Below are 22807 nucleotides of genomic sequence, written 5' to 3'. Positions count from 1 at the left end.
TATAGCCTACTGATTGTCTGTGTTCCTTTAAACGCCAACAGCTTACTGTGAAAGTTGTGGACACATTATTGCTGGCATCTCATTTGACAAATCATTGTAACATGGTCACATTACAGGACTTTTGTGCCCTTTTTTGCTATTATTGTAATTATCTTTACTTATATCACTTTTTCGTGGAAAAACTTTTTTTTGCTGCTACTCTCTGGTGAGTCTGCTATATTTCCTTGTTCAAAACATTTCACGGTATATATTTCAGGTATACCACCATGGACGGGCCAAATAACTGTCCTTCACCAAAACTTCACACAAGACTCAGGCTGTGGGAGTTTGCAGACCGTTATGTATTTGAACCAGTTGATCGTCTAGCTGACCTGTTGCTGTCAGTTAGCCGGGTCAATGGATCAATGAATCTAATAGAAGAGTTGCCACAGCGTGGCCCCTCTACGAGCCCAAAAGTTCAATTAGTGTTTGGTGTGATAGGAGTGCTCAAACTTGCAGTTGGGACATATCTTGTGGTGATCACTGACCGTGATTGTGTTGGATCCTATTTGGGACATGCAGTTTTCAAAGTGATAGGCCTAAGAGTTCTCCCATGCAATAGCTCCCTTAGTGCTTCTGCCGAGCAGGTATGATATATAATATTTATTTTCTTTAAGTTACAATGTTTTTGTCTCTATTGTATTAATCATTCAAGTACGCTATCTACAGAAAAATGTGGACACTGAATTTTCGGAACTCCTGGATGCTGCAGAGAGGACAATAGGCCTGTACTTCTCCTATGATTCCAATTTAACAGTAATGTAAGTATTGGATCGAAAAATGACTTTTACAATTCATTTTAATGAATCTTCTGTGTTAACAAATTTGGTGTTTTGGGTTTATTTTCTCTGTTGATTTATAGAATGTGCTCAAGCTGATAATTTAATATCTTCTCTTGTCACTGAATTGCATGATTGTTATCTTTATCCCTTATTTTATAGTTCACAGAGGCTACATGAACTAGGTGATGAATTCAACTCACTTCCACTTTGGAGACAGGTTTGCTACCTTTTTTTTATCAAAATCCAGAGTCTTCTTAATTCTTATTCATGACAGCCCCAGTCATATTTTTCCTATCGATTCTAGTTCTAGGCTGCTATTTATGTTTTGCATTGCTGCGTTGACACATTTCATTCAAGATTCCAAACTTTTTTATTTCTATTGTTTGATTTTGATGTCTGTTGAGATAACAATGTGAATGAAGAAGTTAATCATGAATACCATGCAGCAACATTAACTATCTTATAACTCTCATAAACTAATATCATTTGCTGTGGAGTTAAAATTTGGCAGAAGAGGCTTGTTATTATGTTCTTTGTCATTGGGCAGCAACATTGGAGTTGTAACTCTTATAAACTATTAATGTCTTAAATAGTGCTCATCCATATATCTTAACAAACAAACTAAATGCATGAGACCGACATTTGAGGACAGAGAAAACACAAACAAGACATTTCGTCTTAAACAAAATGTAAAGTTGCACAATTTACACAGCTCAAAGAAATTGTGAGCATGTGAAGAGTAACAAAAAATCACATCTAGAAGTGGTTAATTTTGGAAGTGATTAATTTTGCCTTCCGTAGGGTATAATAGCTGAGAATCAAGTGGTAGCTCGGTTGGTACAGCCTCAAGTACAGAGGCCACCTACCTAGGCTTAAATTAGGGTGCTAGTAGGTAGTGGTGGAACTAGAAAGAAATTTAAAGGGGGCCGAACAAACTCAGATAATATTTGTAGGTACAAGAATTCGGCAATTTGCACTAATTTTTTTATTGACCGCGCTAATATGCACTAGCTAGTCACGCTATATATTATTTAATCGTGCAATGACAATTCACAAAGAAAAATAGGAGCAAGAGTCAATATATTTTGTTTATTTTAGTTTTGCCTTAGTTTCCTTCAAAGATTAGATCTAATTTAATAAATACTTTTTACAGAGCATACCATATCCACAATAATATATTTATACAGGTTTAATTTGGAGAGATATAGACAGAAGCCATGGCCACAACTAATGCAATCGTATCAGTGGAGCAGGTGGGTTTTCAGTTGCTGTCCATCTAGGCTGTGGCTGCATGCCTGCTTGCCGTCGGCAGCTTATTGTGCATTCGTGCGATGCCATCGATCATGAGATGTGAGTCCGCCTGGAGCCCGCCATTGAGACACCGATGAGATGTGACAACTGAAGCAGACACACACGGATAATGGAGCGAACTTTCGAAGCTAGAGATCATGGTGGATTGTGAACTTCCGAGCAATTGAATGATATTATAGGCTTTTGTTGAAGTGGATTAAGAATCTAAGATTAAGATGTACTTAAAAACTTGAGCTAAGATTAAAGGGTACCTTAATAAATTATGTTGTTAGGGGGCCATGGCCCCTGCCAGCCCCTTTCGTTCCGCCACTGCTCTTAGGTTGTGGTTACCTCCCTGAGAACATATTTTGGTGAATTTTCTTGCCTGTCAGTGCTCAGTACTCTCCCACGACAGCTAGGGATCTTCTTGCCTTGGTTGATTTTTTATGGTATAGTACTCCCTCCGTTTCAAATTATAATTTGTTTGACTTTTCTGATCTAAACTTTGACCACTAGTCTTATTCAAAAAAATTGTAAAATATCAATTCTTTTGTTGTTGTTTGCTTTACTAATAAAAGTTTTTCAAGATTGACTTAAATTTGACTACATTTTTTGAAAAGGGAAGCTTTATGGATCTTAGATAATTACATCAAGATGATACAATTATATAAGATCCAACCCGACCTCTACATAACTAGGATACACACAGCCAATGAAAAAAAGAAAAAAAAAAGGAACGCCATGACCAAAAGATCATGCCGCAGCTACTACAACATGTAACTTCACCTTTAGCCGCTTCACACCCACAGCAACACTTGGACTACGAATTAGGATCCTGAAGACAATGCCTCCAACGAGGAAACGCCACGCGCACATACCGACATTGCAGTGACCCAACCAATAAAAGCCAGATCAAAGGTTTTCACCCGAGGGAGTAATTCATCTTAATCCAAATAATGCCTTCAGCAAGGCCATGGCCAGGTACAACCAATTAAGGTCAGACCTGAGAATTTCTTCCCGGAGCCGATGAATCAGTACCTAGTACCACAAACTTCCCGGAGCCGATGAATCAGTACCTAGTACCACAAAAACCAAGTCACCTAGTGCTGCTTCCCCCTTCTTACCAAGTCGATGCTTCCATACAGGCTAGACTTGACCCACTTCGATCGGCCACGAACTCTAAATCCAGCAAATCATCTGAAGCCTCGTCTCCGAACATATCATGCAGCAAAGTAGCCAACAATTACACGCGCATAATCCACCAGAACAAAGTGCAGATGGAATCCGTCTTCGAGTAGGAGAATCCGCGAATTGAGGCCAAGGTGACTAAGGTCCCTGGAACTATATGAAAAACATGAACGAAAATTGAAGATGTCGTCACCAGAAGTAGTTGCGAAACCTAGAGCTAGCCCTTTCGTCACAAAAGCCGGAAGCGCATCTGCCGGCGAGGAGTCACTGCCGAAGGCCAAGCCGATGCCGGATCCCAGATCGGCCGCCGGAGGTCGTGGTCGTAGACGTCGCCTTCACGGCCACTCACGAAGCCATCGCCTCCGCGCTCAAGACCACACACCACAAGGCTGCCTCCAACTCCGTCGCACTGCCACGCGCAGGGCGAGCCGCACCCGGCCGGAGCACCAACCCTGGCCAGGGCACCGAAGACACCGGACAACCGTAAGCCGCGCCGCTGAAGGCCCCGGGATCTGGATCTGTTTAGGACCGAATCCGCCACATAGCCACTGCCGGTGGTACGGCCACTCATCGCCGGATCCACTGTTGAGCCCCGTGGCCGCCGCCTTCCTCGGAGAACGCCGCCGCCCCCGCGCTGCTGAGGAAGCCCAGGAAGAACCAGATCCGGTTACCCCCTAGCCCCCGCGCGCCATCTCGAGCTTCGGCCGTAGCGCCCGACCGTGACGCCGCCTAGGTCGCCGAACACTGCCACCCGCATAGATCTCGCACCTGCGACCACCAGGGCGAATCCCCCGCCGCCACCATCCTCGGGAGTCACGCGGGCCTTCCGGTGACCCCCTCTGGCAGCGGCGAGGCGGACGAGGAGTGGACGAAGAGGGTTGGCGGCGGCTAGGGTTACCTGCCGCCCATGTTGCCCACACGGGGGAGCAACGCGGGGGCCAAGATGCTTGAACAAAAAAGTTGACTATATTTGCTCAACTTTTTTTTAAATAAGGCAAGTAGTCAAACTTGGGGTCAAAAAAAAATCATACGAATTATAATTTGGAATGAAGGGAGTAGCTTGTAGATAAATATCTGCTTTTATTACATTGACATCTAGAACATTAGTTCACCACATATATTTTTCATGTCTTTGTGTACACAAGTACCTCAAGAATAAATCAGATTACATGCATGGTTAACTTTACTCTATTACATCCAAAAGACATACACTACCCATCTAATTAGCAATCTTCAGTTACCCTTCCATAGTGCTCCACTGCCGAAACTTTGTTTCAGCCAAACTAAATGAAAGAGGCCACACATTAGGTGCGAACTTCATCAGTATGTATGAGTAAGCACTATCAAACTGAAACATAAAAGTTACACCAACTATTCATTCAATGATTCAGTTTAATTTTTCAGCTTGCCCTGCCTGGTGTTGATCATTCAGTTTGAATCATTCACATCAGAAAAGTTTCTGATGAAAGCTATATCCATTCAACCTGCAACCCAACCAGAAAAGCAATTCACATCAGAATTCAGGTCACCAGAGGCAGACCACGACAAATGAGATCAGAATTGAGAAAAGATTTAGAAAAGGCAGCATGGGTTCATTCATACGACTGTGCTGGAGATACAAGTGCCGGATTTGCAACTACTGAAACACCGGGAGGAATGCACGGGACATGTTCTTACCAAGGGAGGGTTGGTGCGGCGCTGTTGAAGCTGACACGCTTCGGCAGTTGTGGCTCCTCTCATTGCAGCGGAAGGAAGCAAGGAGAGAGCAGCACTGGTCGTCGGAACCTTTTTCAAAACCGTGCCTGAGTACGTTTCTTATTGAGAGGAGGTGAATTATATGATCCTACTACGAGAGAGCCCTCGTAGCGCAGTGAACAAACCACCAAACTGGTGATAAGCGACCTAAACTGAAACAAAATAGCATGAAAATAAAGGAACCCAAACAACCTGAAACCTAACTAGATGATTAGTACAACTGAGTCTATAAGATAGAAACCTCAATGCCATGACTATCTAAACATAATGCCAAATCAGAATTGCCGTGATGGCAAAGTAGAGCCCAGAACATCTAGCAATGACCATGTCAACAGCGGCAAAACATCCTCATAGGAGACGTAAAACAATGGCGACAAAGCATCCATCAAAATCGCCAGCGGCAGCCAAGCATCCGCAAATATGAGCCCTGCAACATCACAATAGAGCAGTTACGTTCAAAAAAAAAAAACATCACAATAGAGCAGTACATAGCGAAGAGGATGACACAAAACACAGACACAAGATGTTTCCTCTCCGGGCGGGGTGAAGTAGATCTAAAGCGAACATCAGCAGGCCGACGATGAGTGGAGGCCATGGACGACGTCGACCACCTATGGGATGGGAGCCGCCACGACGAGCCATTGGGAGGCACCAGCCGCAGAACGGCCAAAAGTGCCCCCGGGAGCCCCCGGAGCACCAGCAGTGGGGAGGCGCCCCCGGGCGGGCACCATGGCCATGGCACCCAACCGACTGCGAAGGGGGGAGCGCCGCGCAGGCGCCGGCCGTCGCAGCCTCGCAGGGAAGCGTGTGGCAGCAGCAGCCCCAGAAAAGGAGGAGACCGTCCAAGCTCGGGAGGTTCCTGGATCCGCCGTCCCAGTGCCCCGTGCCGCTCGCTCCATCTGGATCCACTGCTATGCTGCTCCGCTCTGCCTCGTAATGCCACCACTCCACCAGGATTTGCCGCTGCGTGTTCACTTGCCGGAGCCGTCGCTGCGTGAGCTCGTGGTAGAGTTCGTGCCGCTGCTGCTGAGATCTGTGCAGAGAGGGATAAATATGGTAAGAGGGAATGGGTGGGGAACGAGAGGAGAGAGACTCCGCGGGGCTATAAAAAGAAAGGTTATTTGGATTGATACCATTACAACTTTTACAAGTCAAAAATATACTACTACAATTCACCATATCGAAAATATGCTATTAGAATATTTCTTCCCCCTCCTTGAACCCACCAGCATAGTATTCCTTCCATGAATTTTCCCATGTGAACATTTTTACCCCTCTCTCAACTCATATACCCTATCGCTCTGTCATTTGGGCCGCCGCCGCCCAGGCTTCCGGCCACCGCCCGCGCGCGCTTGCTCTACTGCCGGCCGCCACACGCCTTCCAGCCATCGGCCGGGTCCGCCTACCTGCCGCTGGCCCCCCGCGAGGGCGGCTGTGCGCGCTAACCTGCCACCAGCCATGTGTGCCTGCCTGCAACCATCCACGCGCGTGCCTTCTTGGTGGTTGTGCTCGCGGCCTCGACGCATCCCGTGCACAAGGACTTCACATGCTCGGGCGCTCTGCAACTGATGCATGGTGGTGCTACTTAGCGGCAGCCTCCAGGCAGCTCTGTGGTGGCACCAAGTCTGGGCACCTGCCTCAAGCACCTAAGAGCGACAGAGGGTTGTAGAGGGGTAAAAACGTCCATACGGCAAAATACAAGGAAGGAATAGATCCAATATGTTGAATTGTAGTAGCATATTTCTAACTTGTGAAAATTGTAATGGTATCAATCCAAATAACCCTAAAAAGAAATGGAACTGGTGAAGTTTTTGACGGACAAATTATATTGAGTTTGGATGGTGGGAAAAAGTTTCACTCACTTTCCCTACAGATCCATATAATTTACTAGGAATATATGCTACCATGCCACTTTTGTGGCAAGAGATGAGACTACCATTTTGAATCATTTTCACAAAAACACAAGATTCCTAGGGAAAGTAGAGTTCCCTACCATTTTGGAAAGAACCTCCTAGGGAAACAAACTACCTTTACAAGTCTCCAAGTTTTCCTAGGGAAACAGAATAACTGCAGGGAGACCGTCACATTCATTCCAGTAGTTAAAGTAGAATTTAAGTGTCAATGTTTTCAAATTTAAGTTTCTACATATGTAGATCTTGCCCTTAAGTTGTCAGAACACCATGTACTTTGTTCTGCAAATTAAGCCAAACCAAAGTACCAGTTCCTCGCAGACAGAGAGAATATTTATAGATCAAATTAGAATTGTGTGTGTGTGTACATGTGTGTGTGTGTGTGTGTGTATATATATATATATATATATATATATATATATATATATATATATATAGACAATTCAAGTCGTACTGTTAATAATCAGATGTAGCATGCTATACTTTTAACATGTACTATTTTCTGATTACTCTTACACACTGCACATCATTAATTGGAAGCATTTATTTCAGGCAGAACCAAGATTTCTATGGAATGGCTACTTGTTGGAGCCTCTTATTGAGAACAAAGTGAGATTAGGTTCCTATTTACATAATTTCCAACTCTAATGGATCTAAGTAACACTAGTTTTGATTTATGTTTTGTCCCTTCACAGCTACACCAATACTTGTTACCTGTCGTCCAAGGAAGTATCCTTGGCTTATTGTGATGACTTTTTGATATCTTAGTAATTAATAAAAATCATTTGTTCTGTATCTGTATGGATCATGTCAATATGGGTTGAAACTTAACTAGATAACAGGTTTTCAGAGCATCCACACAGAAGTTAGGTCAGAAAAGGTAAATGTAACTCTGATTGCACGAAGGTGCACACGGAGGATAGGTGAGAACTACCAAGCATCAAAATAAGTTTGATCATCACCAATTTCCTTCAGTCACATTTTAACAATATTCTGGACTTGTTTCCTGGTTCTTCATGAGGCTGTGTTCTTTGCCGAAGGTACACGGATGTGGAGGCGAGGAGCTGATCTAGAGGGTTATGCTGCAAACTTTGTTGAATCAGAGCAGATAATGCAATCAAAAGGATTTACAGCATCCTATGTACAAGTACATCACTCACATAATTTAAAATAATTGTTTGCTGATTAAACATTTCAGATGTTTTAGGGCCTTATCTTATTTTTCTTCTTCTTAAAGTTCTATTATGCTTAATTGTTTGTGTTTTGTCAGTCTTCATAGTTACCTGTTATCTCTGTTCTTCTTCTCAATTAACTCATTGAAATTAGTTTCTTGTTTCAGGTTCGAGGTTCTATGCCTTTTCTTTGGGAGCAGATTGTTGACCTAACATATAAACCCAATTTTGATGTTGTAAGAGTAGAAGAGGCGGTGAGTTCTCTAAGTTTTTAGGCTTTATTTAGTTTTAATAAACCTTGTTCTCCAATAACTTCTATAATCAATAGCCTTTTTCCCGAATAGCATTCATCTTTGATACACTTAGAGTGCAAGGCTGTTAATCTTTTTTCGATTCTAATTTTTCATGATATCTATTCTGCAGCCTTGTGTACTTGAACGACACTTCCATGATTTACAAAAGAAATATGGGGCTGTTGTAGCTGTTGATCTTGTCAATACAGTAAGTATTGAATTGTCAAACTTTCAACTCACTCATGCTTCCATTTTCAAGCAAAAAACCTTTATTATGCTTCTGCCTCTACATTGTTGGTGGTTTTCAATATGACAGTGTTTTGTTTTTCAAGTGTAGATTAAATATTTCTTCATTCATAGAAGTACTTCGCATACTGTCATACTCCCATTGTCTTTATTCTTCATATGTAGTTACTTAAAATGGAACTAAGTTACCCCCTTCAGGTTATGCTGCACATTTGAGGAGTCATGGAATGCTTATCTATAGATATTCTTCTCACGTTAATATTTCTGATTGCATATGCTTCTTTGTTGGCCTAAAGAAGCTAGTTGATCCTTTCCATGTGACATTCAACTTTTACATTTGTGTGCAGCATGGTGGTGAAGGCTGTCTCTATGAAAGATATGCAAAATCTATTGAACCTATACTCAACGAAGATATAAGGTGACATTTGCCTGCCCCCACTACTATTTCTTTATTGATGTTTACTATTGCTAACTGTGCTATATCCAATTCATTGCAGATTCGTGCATTTTGACTTCCATAAAATATGTGGTCATATTCATTTTGAGCGCCTTTCTCAGCTCTACGATCAAATTGAGGATTATCTCAAGAAGCACAAGTGTGATATTTTACATGGTTTACTACTTTTTAGTTTTTAGTCTGCCCTTTTGGTGTTATTTTTAGTCTATTTCACTTCCCTCTTGTGTTTATTTCTATAGTCGCATTTGTATCTTGATTCCTGACTTGGCTGCTAATTCACGATGCTCTGTATTTACCATGTTAAAAATGACTATTAGTTCTCCATGCTTACAACAGAATTAGTGTGGTTGATATTGTCCTTCTTTTGATTTTTCTAACTCACTTAATATCCTTCTTTTGTGCTTTAATTTAGCAAATAGATCTTCATTTAACGGTTCTTAGGTTTTTCAGTCAAGGTAGTAGAATACTACTTTTATTTTGCTATACACTCAATGGTTTTGTTTATCCTATAAGAGAATGGAGAGTCTATTTTGGATCTGAAATACATCATATATTTTGATTTTGTCATACTTTGTGATAAAAGTGTCATAATGCTATGTTGCCATGGTCTCACCAATTTTATCGGATAGGTACTTCCTCTTGAGTGATAAATGTGAGAAAATTGAGTAGCAAACTGGCACTGCAAGAACAAATTGCGTCGACTGTTTAGATCGCACTAACGTAACTCAGGTACATACTTCCAAGTTCTGATTTGTAAAGGAATTTTAGATTATATTTTTTTCTCGAACACATAGGAGATCTGCATGTCAATATATTATGAAGAAAAGGGTGAGACACCCGGGTACACAGATTTTTGGAGGGAAAAACCTGAAAAAACACCCCACACACAATATACTTTCAAAATATGGCAGGACCTGACCTAAGGAAAAAAACATCCAAATCTCCTAATCATTAGGTAGCAGGGCGAGGAGATAACTAATTCCTCGAGGCCCAGCAGTACCCCACAAGTGCAGCTCCTCTTTAATAATGGACAGAAGTCCATTAAGATTAGGATGAAGACCATCAAAGACAACGATTCCGATGATTCCATAGCGACCAGGCCACCAAGATAATGATTGAGTTTAACCCCTTTTGGACCTGACCACTGATTTTATTATTCACCTTGTGCCACCAATCCTCTAATGAAGGATCCTCCCATATGGTTTATAGTCTCCTCTTCCTAATCACATAGGGGGCATTTCTCTGGATGTGCCAGTCCTCTTTTAGCAAGCCGATCAGCCGTCCAGCACCTATTATGAGCAACTAGCCACATAAAAAATTTGCATTTGCCTGGGGCCCAGCTCTTCCAAATCCTTTCCCATGGTTGAAAATGAGTGGCTCCAATGAACATTGCATCATATGCTGATTTTGCTGAATACTGTCCAGATGCTGAGAAAGAATCCTCCACATCAGCCTGCAATACTCTTTCTGCAAGTAAATCCCATAGACCAAGATACACAACTAGGATATCCAGGGTAAGAGCACCTTTAATATCAGTGACCCAACTCCTATTAGGTAAGGCCTCATAAACTGTTCTTCTTTTTTTTTCCAATTGGAAATTGAGCCAAAGAGATGTGGTACCAGCTGATCAAGGCTCTGCCCATGTATCCATTTGTCAGTCTAGAAAAGATTGTTCCTGCCATATCCAACTTCCGAGATGATGGCCACAGAAAAAAGGATTTAACTGATTGATGTACCTGTATGGGCAAGAAGGCCCATGGTTTATCAGGTTCAGTTTTTCCAACCGTAGTCATCTTGCTCTAAGGGCCCATCCAAGCTGCTGCAAATTAGATATGCCTAAACCCCCTAATTCAGGTGGACGAGTAACCTTGGGCCAAGCAGTTAAGCAATGCCCTCCCTTAACATCCTTTCTTCCTTTCCATAGAAAACCCCTCCTGATCTTATCAATGGACTTAAGTGCCCAGGTTGGGAGGTCCACGGCCATGCCCTAGTACACTATCATGGAAGTAAGTACAAACTGGACTAGCACCTTTCTCCCTGCCCTAGTTAACAAATGAACCTTCCAGTCGGGAAGTTGGTCTGCAATTTTTATCAATTAGTGGCTGGATTTGTGCCTCAGTCAATTTGTGTATAGAAAGAGGGACCCCCATATACTTGCAAGGGAAATACTGCAGCTGGCATGGGAGATGCAACTGAATTATTTCTCTGTCTTCTTGCTTACACTGGATGGGCAATACAATGCTCTTCTAAATGTTGGTTTTTTAAACAGGAAGCACTCCCAAAGAGCTCCAATATGTCTCGAGTGATACCAATGTCAGTTGCTAAAGGTCTTAGGAAGAGAACAACATCATCTACATAGAGTGACACTCTATGTTGAAATGCCCTTCTAGCAAGCGGTTGAAGCAGATCCTCTTCTGCGGTTTTTTTGACCATGTAGTGCAACACATCCATGACCAAAATGAATAACATGGACGACAAAGGGTCACCTTGTCTCAGCCCACGCTTATAAACAATTTTTTCTCCTATGACACCATTAAGGATCACGTGTGTTGATGAGGAAGTGAGCAGGCCACTAAGGATGTCACACCAAATCTGACCAAAAACCAAATTCCTAAAAACCTCTAATAAGAAAGGCCAAGATACTGAATCAAATGTCTTTGTTATGTCAAGTTTCAACAGGATCCCGGCTTGCTTCTGTTGATGGAGAGAGTGAGCTATTTGTTGTACAAGCATAAAGTTATCCTGTATGAACTGCCCTTTTATGAAAGCACTCTGGCTGGTGGAAACCATTTGATCAAGATAACCTGCGAGTCAGTTGGCTAAGATTTTGGTAATGAGCTTGGCAAAGGAATGGACCAAACTAATTGGTCCATATTCTTTGATGTGCATGGCATCAACCTTCTTAGGTATGAGAGTAACGTAGGCTGAGTTCAGCAGACCAAAGTTCCCAAATTTCCTGCTCCATACAGCTGAGACGACTGCCATTACATTAGTTTTAATTATAGACCAGCATGCCTTATAAAAGTTGGCAGTGAATCCTTCCGGCCCAGGGGCCTTGTTTGAGGGCAGTGAGCAAATTGTCTTCCATACTTCCTCCTCTGAAAAAGGAGCATCTAACCCAGCTAAATCATGGTGAGGGATGTCTAACTCTTCCAAGTTGACAGTAACCTGCCGCTCCTGAACTTCCCCCAATAACCTGCTATAGAAGGAAAGGATATTATCTTCCTTCTCTTCATGGCTGGTGAGTACTCAACCATCATCAGAGGTGAGCTTGCAATTAAAATTCTTGCATTTGCGGTGTCTGCCATGTGAGTGAAATAAGTCTGTATTGGCATCCCCTTCGGCAAGCCAGCTTCTGCGAGAGTGACTCCTACTGATTGTGCGCTACAACGAGGAGAGAACTAAGGAATGCTCACTACGGGAAACTCTACATTTGCCGTGTGCCAATGAGTTTGCCGTGTGGAATTTCTCGGGCACATGGCAAAAAACAACTTTGCCGAGTGTCTACAAATAAACACACGGCAAACTCGTGGCACATGGCAAAGCCATGCTTTGCCGTGTGCTTTACTTTGGCACACGACAAAGCCATGTGTTTGCTGTGTACTTTTTTTAGCACACGGCAAAGTATTAAAATTGTCGTGTGTTTTTTTTTGCACACGGTAAAATAATAAAAAAATCCTCCTCTCACCTCAAAACTTTTTTTACTCTTCACATATGACATATGGTACTTTATGTTAAAATTTAGTATATTTTTGTTTTTATTTTCTATAATTAACTAATTAATTTCATTTCAAGCAATTTTTTCAATTAAGTCAAATTTGAACTTCAAGTGATTCAAGTAATAGAATAAAATGAGTAGAAAAATAATATTCATGTTATTTAACCTATTTTTAGGCCTTATTCATGAAATGAAATGAAATTTCGAACATCTTATTCAGAAAACATGACCACGAGCGTGTGCGTTAGTGATTTTATAATTCTAGAAAAAACAAATAAAGTCTGAAAATTATAAAATCTGCCAATATCTCATGATATCATACGTGGAAGCTATGGTAAAAAATTGAGAAAGTTTCGCACATTTTGTCACATACGATGTTTACAAATCGAAGCATCTCAAAGAAAGACTAGTAGCGTTAAGAATGATTCAATTAGATTTTGAGACAACCGTGATGGTTAAATTGTGGTTTGACTATAAAAACTTTTGTATAGAAAATAGAGAATATAGGTTATTTCATGTGAAATTTTGGTAATTTTTTGAAACTGTTTCATAATTTTAATGTTTAAAATGCAATTATAGAATAATTTAATTTAAGCTATAACTGCATAAATAATAAAATAATAGAAGTAGCAAATTAAATATATATTGTTGAGTAAATTTGACATAGTATTTTCAAAGGGCATCGTAATATATTTAGAAGAACAGAAAAAGAAGAAGAGAACAAAAAAAATAGTTTGCCGAGTGCTATCTGTCTGGCACACGGCAAAAAAGCTATTTGCCGAGTGCTTTCTTCTTGGCACTCGGCAAACAACAGTTGCCACATCATCGATCCGCACCCCGGATCCTCTCTCCCCCCCATCAGGTAAGCCCCCTCACTCCCCCTCTCTCCCTGCCTTCGTCTCTCTCTCTCCCCCTATCTCTCCGACCATGGTGGTGGCGCAGGCGTAGAGCACGAGGCCTGGTGGGCGCGCCCGCACCCGCGCAGCGGCGGCCGCCGCCCAGGGGGTCAGCCACCGTCCCCGCCCTTTGGCGCGGGCATCGGGGTCGGGCTCGGGGACCCCGCCGTGTCCCTGCGCTCGGCCGCTGCCATCCGCCCTGCACTCCGCCGCTGCCGGCAGTGAATGGCCGGCGCTGGCGGTAGTGCGTCTTTGAGCGCCGGACGGCGGAGGCCACCAGGTGGGGCCTCGAGCGGCGACCGGCCCCAGCGGGGAGCGGACGGACGGCGCCGCCGGAGGCGCAGCCTCGAGCACCAGCCTCGACGCGCCATCCTCGTCCGGTAGCTGCCCAGCCCCGCCTCTCCCTCACCGGCGATGGCGCGGCCCCTCTCGTCCCAAGATCTGCGACGTGGATGGCCGCCGCCATAGCTCCCTCCCCAGATCTGCGATGTGGATGGCCGTGTGTGCCGCCGCCGTCTCCCCCTCCTTGTAGTGCGGCCCCCTGGCCCCGACCTGAGGTGGTGTCCCCGCCCCTCCTTGGCCTACGGTGGCGCGGCACCCCCTCTTCCCGACAGCAACGGCAACGGCACGGCTCCGGCCTTCCCTCGACGGCCTGCAGGCGGCATAGCGGGGGTGCGGCTGGGGCTGCTGCAGGGCTGCGGTGGCGGCGGACGTGGTGGTGGCTGGTTTTTTTTATTTATTCTGAAAATTATTTGCCGAGTGTTAGTTGACACACGGCAAACACTCTTTGCCGAGTGCCCGAACATTGACCCACGGCAAACTTGCCTTTGCCGGCCGATCTATGCCATGTGGGCACGACAAACTCTTTGCCGTGTGTAATACGGCCTTTGCCGTGTGCCTTTGGCACACGGCAAATGTGGCGCATCCGGTAGTGGCTTCTTAAGGTGTTGGTACAGCCACTTCTCCTGGTTGGATAATGTTCGAGCATCCTGTGCTATTTCCAATTGATGGAGGACTTCCCTGGCTAAGGACAACTGAGAATTAATGTGACCGACCTTCTTTTGACTCCAACTCTGTAGGCCTTTGGCCGTAGCGCAGAACTTTTTAGCCAGGGTAGCAAAGGGACAAGTAGATGCTGGGATAGAGTTCCAGGCCAGCTCTACTATCTCATGAAAACCTTCCAGTTTAGTCCAAAAAGCTTCTAAATGAAACCTAGCCCTACCCGGCTTAACAACATTAAGACTGAGCAAAAGCATGCAATGGTCAGATCCATCCGTTGCGGCACTTTGCAGCGGGCTGTCAGGAAAGAGCTGATCCCAATCTGTAGAGCATAGAACCCTATCCAGCCTGACCAAGGTGGGTGATTCTTGCTGATTGGACCAAGTAAATTTGCAGCCGTTTAAGTGCACAACATGCAGCCCAAGGTCGTTGATTAGCTGGCGAAACCTGCCCATCATTGTCCGGTTGAGGTTGTCATTATTCTTGTCTACAGCTCTACCAATAAGATTCAAATCCCCCAGCAATATCCATTGCCCAAGGCATGCTGCTCTCACACCCTTGAGCTCTTGTAAAAAGAGCAGCTTGTTATCATCTCCTTGGGGCCCGTACACGCATGTGAGGCACCAGCTTGGCCCGAGAGGTGAACTGTACTGAACCGAGACAGAATAATTGTTCACACGAACATCTGCCGCAGGTCCAAGATAATTCTTCCAGGCCACTAGAATCCCGCCACTGACTCCAACAGAAGGTAGCTCCACAAAATGAGAAAAGGCCGAACCAAGGGTGGACAATAATGTTCCTTGAGCAATCCCTTCCATCTTAGTTTCGTAGATACACAACACATCTACTTTTGAGGCACTGACCAAAGTATTAACAGAGTCTTGTTGGGCCCTAGAATTAAGGCCGCGCACATTCCAGAATAGGATGTTGCACGGATTCATGATAACACATTTGGAGTCGACCAGCTAACAGCACAGGAAAGGAATGATTAGGCCAATTCCTGCTCCAACACCTCCTCAGCAGGGACAGTCCAGCCCAAAAGAGCGGCAAGGGCCTGGGCATGAGAATTAACCATTGATGTGGATGAAGTGAATATCTTACTGTACTCATCAAGTGCATCATGGCTGATTCCTTCAAATTCGCCAATGATGTTAAGCGCTCGCGTCACCTTCTTCTTGTTTCTGGAGGAGGAGGCATCAACAGACACCTCAGGTGTCATCCCAGCTATACGCTGGCTACGTCGTGGAGGTGCAGCCAGCATGCCAGCACGTTGGCCGATCCTGATGGAGCATGGCGTGGGGAGGATCCTGGACGTCTTCTCGGTAAGCTTTGCCATAAAGATTGCCCTATTGCTTGGGGAGCTTCCTACAGAAGGCTTGGCCATGGCGGTGCCGCAGTCATCTTGCAATTTCAGATCAGTATCTTGGGGCTGTTTCGGCAAGCTCTGGTCAGCGCCTTGGGGTTGTTGGCATCGCCGCAAGTACACCCTACAATAGCTTCGGGTCGTGGGCTTAGCCATCGTCTTGGGCAAGGTGGGCTCGACCGTGGGGCTGGTTACTGCCTCCATCGTTCGGGACCAAGCACTGGCATAAAAAGCATCATTGGCCTCTGTAGATGTATGATCTGTAACGGCCTAGATAGCAATACCATCCTAGGTCTCCAAGATTGGTGTTCACTACTACAAAAACAGCCTTTGTTCCAGGTCATTTGTCCCGGTTACCTTTGGACCCGGGACAAAAGGTGGCTTTTGTCCCGGGTCCAAAGGAGCGGGGGGACAGGGGCCTTTTGTCCCGGGTGGAGCCACCAACCGGGACAAAAGGCCCCCTTTTGTCCCGGTTGGTGGCTCCACCCGGGACAAAAGGTCCAACCCTTTTTATCCCGGTTGGTGGTACCAACCGGGACAAAAGGGTCACAACCGGGACAAAAGGGTGACCCTTTTATCCCGGTTGGTGGCTCCACCCGGGACAAAAGGCCCTTTTTGTCCCGGGTGGAGCCACCAACCGGGACAAAAGGCCCCTCCACGTGATAGTTCAAAAGGGAGTTATTCTTTACTGAGTCACATGTACTACTTAGGTGAGTTGGCAAGCAGGCCATGCGCTAGGCAATAGGTCTTGGGTTCCAATCCCGCAGGGCGCAAATATTTTTTAGCACGAGGGACATTTTGTCCCGGTTCTACCACCCGGGACAAAAGCCTCCAGCGCTTTTGTCCCGGCGGCCGAATCCCGGTTCCAAAACCGGGACAAATGGCCATATGGAACCGGGACAAAAGGCTGTTTTTGTAGTAGTGGTTCCAGCATCAAGAGTTGGTAGCCCAAGGGAGCCCACTTCAAATGGCTGCAAAATTATAGGATCGGAGGGATCCAAATCCCTAGTCTTCTTAGAGCTCCTGTGCATTGACTGGGCCTGCGCGGACACGATGCCCGATGGTTGCTAGGACGCTTTGTGGATAGCGGCCAGAACGCACGCTGCCTCCGAGACCGCATCGAGAGGTGCGGCGGCCGCCGCCGCATGAATGTCTTTAGGAGCCGAAGAAGCACATGGAGGGGGAGTGGAGACGTCTTCTTCGCATTCTTTGGGGCGAGATCCTCCACAACAGCATGGTGCACGATGGCCGGAGGCACGTTTGTGCCTACAACGTGCTCATCGGAGCGAGCTCTGGCGGCGGAGACTCAACGGCCTCAACGACGCCCGTACACCCAACGCACGAGGACGGAGTAATTACGAGGGCAACGAAACCATCAATGACTTTCTTGGAAGCTGGCAGGTTGCATGGGGAAGGATCCGTAACAGTCGCCGTTTCCTTGGACTCAAAGTGTGCAGCGCCGGCAAACTCCACCTGGGCGCCCGTGCCGCAGCCCGCACGCTACAGGCCCGCATGTCCCAAGATCCGAGGCGCATCTCCACGGGAAGGGGATCCGCCCCCGGAGCTTCGCGGAGAGGAGCCTGGAGACCAAGACTCCCATTGCCGCCGGCGACGCCCACCATGGCCGGTCATTGGAGGAGCCGGAGTTGCTCCAACATCCGTAGATCACCCAGCGTCCGTCGCCATGGTGATTTCAACATCATAGGATAGACCACGCTTCATAGGAGGGACATCAGCGACCGGCGCAGGCGGTTCCACCACAAGCTCCATGGCAGCCGGTATCGTCTCAGGGTGAGAACACCAGGCTGACAGCCGAAACACATAATAGTCCCGGCGCACCACCGTATCAGGATGAAGAGCGTGGATCCAACACCATTCGTCCAAGAGGTGTTCCACCGTCTCCAACTCCCACACATGCGCTGGAACACCACATATCTCAACGTCGACAAGATGACGCAAGGTGACACTACTGGCGTTCTTGAGACGGGACCACCGCCGGCAGTGCAGCGTGACCTGACGTAGCTGGATAGGCTTGCCATCATTGTAAACGCAGACAGCATCCTCTTCAATCAAGAAAACCCACAGGAGCTCATTAGGCCGTGGACGGTGAATCGTCATCGAGCCGGCCGGGAGATCATAGCGGTGAGCAAGCTGTGCCGCCAGGCCATCGATCGGGACAGCAGAAAGATCACCAACCACCAGCACCAAGAGGGTGCAGCGGAGCTCCTCCTCAGCTCTATTCATTCTTGTCCTCAGCTCTATTCATTCTTGCAGAGCGGTCAATAATTCTCCTAGGCCGGGGGGCGGCACCGGCAGCGCCGACATGCCCCGGAGCCAGAGCAGCTGGGGCCACCGCAGGTGAATGACCATTGCCCGCCGGTAGAGGTTGATCATCCCCGCCGAGCTCCCTACCGCACTGCCGCCTGACGCAACGTCGACGCCGACAGCTACCAGCATCCTGGGCTCCTTCACCACCAGAACTGCACGCCGTAAGTAGCGGAGGTCCACCGCCAAAGCCCACCCCAGCGGCAGGAGGAGTCAAGGCGGCATCGCCGCCGACCCCGTCACCTCTGCTCGAAGTGGGAGGCCCGGTGTCCCGACGGCGCCAGACAGCCGCTCGCGCCAGGTCCATCCCTGGAGGATGATAGGCTGACGTAGGGTGAGCAGCCATGCCGAAGTACGAGACTACGGGAAACTCGATGTTTGCCGATCGAGTGCTCAACCTTTTGCCGAGTGTATTTTTTCGTGCACTCGGCAAATAAGGTCTTTGCTTATATTCATGTTATTTAGCCCAATTTGTGGTCTTACCCATGAAATGAAAAGAAATTTTGAATATCTTGTTCAAGAATATGACCACTAATATGTGTCCAAATAATTTTTAAATTCTAAAAAACAAATGAAGTGTGAAAATTATGAGATTTGTCATGATGTGGTGGTATCGCACGTGGAGGCTGTGATAAAAAGTTGAGAAGATTTAGCACACTTTATCATAACGATGTCTATAAAATCGAAACTTCTCACAAGAAGTATATGTGTGATTGTATGTGAGAGAATAGTGGATGTAGTTTTTTAATACAAATTTTTTATATGATCTGGTATGAAAAAAAAATTTATACCAAAATTGTAGAGCTCGACGAGATATAAAATTTGTAGTTTAGAACTTTTTCATTTGAACTCATTTACCTCTACTAAAATGCATTGGAAATTCTATACCAAATGTAGATTTGCCGAGTGTTCTTTTTTTTACGCACGGCAAAGAAAGAGGGAAAAAATGAGTGTCCTATTGAAATAAAATGCTAGCCTCTCCCTCTCTATCCCGTAATCTCTCTCTCCCTCGGCACTCTCCCCTCCCGCAGTCTCTCTCTCACTCACTCACTTCATGGCCAGCGGCGACCACCAGCGCCGCCCGAACACGGGCCGGCAGCGCGGCCTCTAGCACTGGCCGGAGTAGGCCCCCAGCAGTAGTGCCGCAGGCGGATCTGTCCCCCGCGAGCGGCGGCGCGGGCGGCGGCGTGGGCAGATCCGGCCCCGGCGGGCGGCGGCGCGAGCAGATCCGTACCCGGCGAGGGGGGATCCGTCCCCGGCTGGAGGCGGCGCGGGCGGATCCGGCCCCGGCGAGGGCGGATCCGTCCCCGGCGGGCGGCGGCGTCCTCCCCTTCCTCCATGGCCACGGCGAGCGAAGAATCCCGGTGGAGCGGACGGATCCGGCGGCGGCAGAGTCTTCCCCTCCCTCCGCGGCGGCAGAGTCTTTCCCTCCCTCCGCGGCGGCCTCCTCCCCTCCCTCCGCGGCCCCGGCGTCTGGCTGCGGGTTTGCTGGCATCCTACGTGGCTTGGTGGTGGTCGACATGGCCAACGGGGTGCTCGAGGCGGCGTGCGACAGCGTCTCCTGCGCGGACGTCCTCGCCTTCGCCACCCGCGACGCCAGCGCCGTTCTTAGCGGTGGCGGCGTCAACTTCATGGTGCCCGCGGCCGCTGCGACGGCCGCGTTTCCACCTCCAGCGGCGCTCTCCAGTTCCTGCCCCCCGCTGTCGTTCAACCTCTCCGAGCTCGCCGCCAAGGGGCTTGACACCGACGACCTCGTCGTGCTCTCTGGCGCGCACACCGCCTGGCGCTTCCACTGCTCGCCCTTCGTCAGCGACGACCGCGCGGATCATGTCCCGGCCTCCTCCAGATGCTGCGGCGGATCCGGCCCCATCCAGATGCGGCGGCGGACGGTGGCAGTGGTGGACGTGCTGGTGGTGGCGGCGGACAATATTTTTTTTATTTTTTTCCAAAAATGTTTGCCGAGTGCCAACATGGCACACGGCAAAGGATTTGCCGTGTGCCCGAGTACCAATACACGGCAAATAGCTGCTTTGCCGGCCGATGTATGCCGTGTGGCGTTTGCCGTGTGTAACACACGGCAAATCATTTGCCGTGAGCTTAACTGCCTTTGCCGTGTGCTAAAAGCACACGGCAAATGAGTGGCGTCCCGTAGTGAACACAAGTAGGCCCGATGTCCCAGCCGCCGGCACATGAAGTAGCGAGTTCGGCTGTTGCAGGCGGCAGCACGGTATCCGACGAGAAACAGTAGAAACACAGCCCGTGAAGGTCCACAGGCACGCTGCGACGTTGCCCACGTTCTGCCCATAGGCGAGCCTTACGGGAATGGCGGCTTTGCACCTCCTGCCAGCCCCCAGCGTCCAGACCACGCCTCGGAGGCGGCTGACGAGAGCCAGCCAAAGACGCAGCAAGATTCTTGGGGAGGTGCTACGAAGAGGACTCACCGGAGGAGCCGATCGAGGCCGAATCCGATGGGGCCGCGGAGACCGCTGCCAGGAGCAAGTCCTTGAAGGAACGGGAAGGGGCACTGCCGCCTGACTTCCCCGAGGGAGGCGTTTCCAGACTCTAACGCTGCGTCTTACTTAAACCAAATGTTGTAGCAGGGATGGACCTTGACGCCGTTGGGGAGAAGGGAGAGGTGGCCACCAAGCTCGGAGTGAGGGCCGGCGTGGGGCTGGTGGAGACGGCTATGGCGTCGAGGTGGGTGGGGTGGTGGGGAAGGGGCGGGGGAGAGATGAGGGTCGCCATCGGTGAATTTTAGGTTATAAACCTTCAGTTTTCTCAAATAAAAATTTTTGTTGATACAATTTGTGCGTTGTGGCATCATTATCGATTCCGACTTTTACCAAACCAATAGTAGTTACATTGGTCAGATTTCATAGTGATACATTCTTCTTTCTGTAGTACAACCTATATAGTTAGATGCGTTGACAAAAAAATCTTGTCTAAATAAGACCAAATGATAGGCTGCTTATGCGTTCTTTTACCTTCAAAGTCATTAATGCAGTCGTCGCATAAGATTGTCTCAAATCTATCTAGGCACACAATGTGAAGTGAATCACATTAAAATTATTTGTACTTTCATGTTGACATATCCTCTGCTTAGGCACCAAACAAGTGCATCGGGGGATTTGGATGCTTAGCTTACAAGTTAAAAGTGAAGGTCCAAGCCAAAACAAGCTAAACTCACAACTTGGACATTTGTTGCCCAAGTCCCCCATAAGAAAGCTACACAAGGTTACCTTTCATGGTACATGGACTTCATGAGGTATGTATTTCATATGTGTACCATGAACACAAGCTATAGGGTAAACTTCCTATTTGTGTCAAAATCAATGTGCATACATTTGCTTGGTGATTCAAACACTAAATGCACACATTGAGGGGGAGTTCACTTTATAGCTTGTGATTTTGAGACTAATGTGTTTGCTAGTTTATCTTTTGTAGTCTCACATGGAGTTAACACTCTAAGAGAATATTATTCACGATCAATGTGAACAAACAACTCTATAAGAATGATTAGATATTTTTGTGCTTTCATGCATATTGAGCCATGCTTTATTGAACTTAAATACTCATATCTAAGTTCATAGGCTATGTGCTCATACAATTGCTTAAAGGTGTACCAAGTACTCTTCTTTCAAACACTTTCTTTTTTGGTACATGCAAGGTAAACTAAGTTGTTTCCCCTGGAGGTATGCTAGGTTCTAAACTCATTCAATTGGTATAATTGTCAATTTCTTATCCTTTTTAGAGCTACCTCCGTGCATGATATGATCTAAGCTTTCTAGTTATAACATCTAGTTGTGCACTTGATTTTCACATTATCATTTTGTGCACATACTTGTGGAAAGCTTAGCTCATGTCATGCTAGTTTCGTGATTTTGTGATCCACCATAGTAAATTCTCAATTGGTATCTTCATTAATATCATACAATTGGATCATGAGTCATGGAGCTAACTCCCTAGGATACTAATCTTCTTTTGAGCTATATTGTTTTGCAAGACCTTTTAGAAGCAAGACCTTTTAAGTGATTTGATTCCAAAGAGGGATAAATGTGGATCAAAGCAAGGTATTTTCTCAAGGAGAGGAAGCATATCCCAAAGGGGGAGAAATACCTAAGTGAATCAAGTCATGAGGGAGAATCAAAGGGGGAATCAAGGTTTTAGAGGGAGGCCAAGCCATCATTAGATGGTGGTAAGCATCCAAGCTACGGGGAATTTGGAGGCTTGACAAGATTTGGGATGCATGAGTAGGGATGCATCATGCAAAGATAAAGGAAAGCCAAGTTGTGGATTAAAGATTAGTGACCCAAATTCCCCTCCCCTACATATGAGGTAATGAGCAAGGTAAAAGGATGATATCAATTTCATTTG

At 46.6% G+C, this 22807-nt stretch overlaps 1 long non-coding RNA gene and 1 pseudogene across 1 annotated transcript; one reads left to right on the top strand and one right to left on the bottom strand.

The window, feature by feature from the left end:
* Positions 1 to 263: 263 nt before the first annotated feature.
* Positions 264 to 22807, top strand: part of LOC120684358 — a 30426-nt pseudogene continuing 7882 nt past the window's right edge.
* Positions 4363 to 6208, bottom strand: LOC120684359. Its single transcript, XR_005679255.1, has 2 exons — positions 4977 to 6208; positions 4363 to 4783 (listed from the first exon to the last, which is right to left on the bottom strand). It is a non-coding gene; the product is annotated as an uncharacterized LOC120684359 (long non-coding RNA).

This window comes from Panicum virgatum, chromosome 8N (assembly GCF_016808335.1).
Source record: "Panicum virgatum strain AP13 chromosome 8N, P.virgatum_v5, whole genome shotgun sequence".
NCBI lineage: Eukaryota > Viridiplantae > Streptophyta > Magnoliopsida > Poales > Poaceae > Panicum > Panicum virgatum.
Note: the sequence above shows the minus strand (reverse complement) of the source record. Positions and strands in the feature narration are given on the sequence as shown.